Here is a 2,741-nt window from a genome sequence, read left to right on the forward strand (position 1 = left end):
GGGGGTGTAAAGCAGAATACGAGAGGGAGTCGAGAGATCGTTGGGGAGAAAGGTGTACGGATTGGTAACAGAACACGCTTTTAATGATGTGAAAAAGAGGCATGGAAGTTCTTTTGAGAGAAAAAGAGAGAGACAGACAGACAGACAGACAGGCAGACAAGCAGACAGACAGACAAGCAGACAGACATACAGACGGACAGTTGTTCTACATCTGATACATGTGAATAAAAACGGGATGGTCGCGACTGGAATAACTGACCATAGAATTCCTCGGCCAGGCTTGACCAGGAGCAAAACAACAAAAACGACAACATCCTGATTTTGTATTCACAGTTACCGTATTCCTGAACAAATGATGAGATCGTTATGGTCTGAACAGCTTCGATTATTGATCTGCTCAATTACAGATGACCTAGGGTTAAGCAAAAACAGTTATAAGTTTAAAGACTACCTCCAACCTCCAGATCCATTAGACCGCAACTTGTTCCGGTTTGTAAGGCGTTTAAGTGACCGAGAGTGCAATACTACCTAATCAACAGAACGTCAGTCCGACACAGCTCCAGCTGTCAGTTGTGCTTATTTTAAATGGAGTGGACTGGAGTAATGTGAAAAATGAAGTATCTTGCTCAAAGGTAGAATGCTCAATTAAGAAGTCAGTCTTACGATCATGAGTGAGATCAGGACCTTAACTGCTACGCTACGCACCGCAATCCTAAACCTAACACATGCCACATACATATATACACACGCACACATACACGTGCGAAGGCTCTCACACAGGCACAGACACACGTGCACGCATGCACACGAAGTAAGTAGATTATGAAACAAAACTTACCTTAATTTGGGGTTGAGGCAGTAGCTACGCTTTCAGTGGACAATGAGAGACGTTGTCAGGTCTGCCCACTATGACAGTGAAGTAATGTCCTCTGCTCGGATGACCGTCCACTTATATTGGTAATGTCACAAAATATCAAGATTGGCCACAAATTTTTGTATTATCTACTGCTTTCAGGACTACCACAGAGGTCAGCACCGTTTCTAGATGTCAAGTCAGAACTCCTAAAATGCCAATATTTTTCACTGCTTTGAAATGTCGCCGAGACCGATTTTGCTTTTCATCTTTTTGGACTCAATAAAAAGGTTTTCACCCTTTTGGACTCAATACCAGTTGAGCAACGAATTCGATGTTATTGACTAAACACTTCCTTACAAAATTCCACGCCTTGTAGTAAAAAGAATATTATCCACTGCATTCAAAACTATAGTGGAGGGCAGCACTACCTCTAGATATTAATCCAGAGCTACAAATACCGATATTCTTCACTGCTTTCAGAATTACCACAGAGATAAGTTCTGACTCTAAATGTCAAACCAGAGCTCAGGTTTTCAAACTGTCAATTGATAGCAATTGACTTTCCGCAACTGTCAGCAATATCCACTAATATCACAACTCTATATAATAGCCAATGATGTCCACTTTGGTCAGCACACTTCATTGAGATGAACACAGTCCACTTTGATATAATTTCTTCGCTAACGCACTACTAAACTAGGTGTGTTACACATCATTATGAACAGACACGCTTCACTGAGCACATTCGATAAACAAATGCGTAATCATTTGGATTTGTCCGATGTTGTTGTTGTGGTGGAGGTGGAGGTGGTGGTGGTGGTGGTGGTGGTGGTGGTTGAGGTGATAGTGGAGGTAAAGGTGATGGTAGGTGCGGTGGTGTTTGGAGACGGTTGTGATGATGGTGGTATTGTCGTGGTACGGGGGTGGGAGTGGGGTAGGCTGTTATGTTTACGGTAGTGGTGGTGTTCATGGGACGTTGAGCATAATAGAAAATATCGGTGGTTCTTAATCATAAAAGGTTTAAATACATACAAAACACACACACACACACACACACACACACAGAGTTACACATACACATACACAAATGCGCTCACAGGCATACATACTCACATACACATACATGCAGCCATCATGATTACACGAGTATTGTGGAGGCGCAATAACCCAGTGGTTAGGGCAGCGAACTCGCGGTCGTAGGACCGCGAGTTCGATTCCCAGACTGGGCGTTGTGAGTGTTTATTGAGCGAAAACACCTAAAGTTCCACGAGGCTCCGGCAGGGAGTGGTTACAACCCTGCTGTACTCTTTCACCACAGCTTTCACTCTTTCTTCCTGTTTCTGTTGTACCTGTATTTCAAAGGGCCAACCTTTTCACACTCTGTGTCACGCTGAATCTCCCCGAGAACTACGTTAAGGGTACACGTGTCTGTGGAGTGCTCAGCCACTTGCACGTTGATTTCACGAGCAGGTTGTTCCGTTGATCGGATAAACTGGAACACTCGTCGTCGCAACCGACGGAGTGCCATGATACACGAGTATTACGGTATACCTTATTTTCCAGGTAATATGGAATTAGAGGTGATATTTAATAATTATAACTTGCAAACAGAAAATTAATATAAATCTTAGGCGTAGGAGTGGCTGTGTGGTAAGTAGCTTACTTACCAACCACATGGTCCCGGGTTCAGTCCCACTGCGTGGCATCTTGGGCAAGTGTCTTCTACTATAGCCTCGGGCCGACCAAATCCTTGTGAGTGGATTTGGTAGACGGAAACTGAAAGAAGCCCGTCGTATATATGTATATATATATGTGTGTGTATGTGTGTGTGTGTGTGTATGTTTGTGTGTGTGTGTTTGTCCCCCAACATCGCTTGACAACCGAT

General features: G+C 43.6%; 1 protein-coding gene across 2 annotated transcripts in view; it reads right to left on the reverse strand.

The window, feature by feature from the left end:
• The window catches only part of LOC106873068 (uncharacterized), a 17,178-nt gene extending 15,623 nt beyond the window's left edge, over positions 1-1,555 (reverse strand). For both annotated transcript variants that reach the window (XM_052977797.1, XM_052977796.1), the window contains exon 1: positions 839-1,555. The gene's annotated coding sequence lies outside the window, so the exon portion shown is untranslated. The remainder of the gene's footprint in view (positions 1-838) is intronic.
• Between the last annotated feature and the right edge of the window lie 1,186 nt (positions 1,556-2,741).

Source organism: Octopus bimaculoides, chromosome 28 (genome assembly GCF_001194135.2).
Source record: "Octopus bimaculoides isolate UCB-OBI-ISO-001 chromosome 28, ASM119413v2, whole genome shotgun sequence".
NCBI classification, from domain to species: Eukaryota; Metazoa; Mollusca; class Cephalopoda; order Octopoda; family Octopodidae; genus Octopus; species Octopus bimaculoides.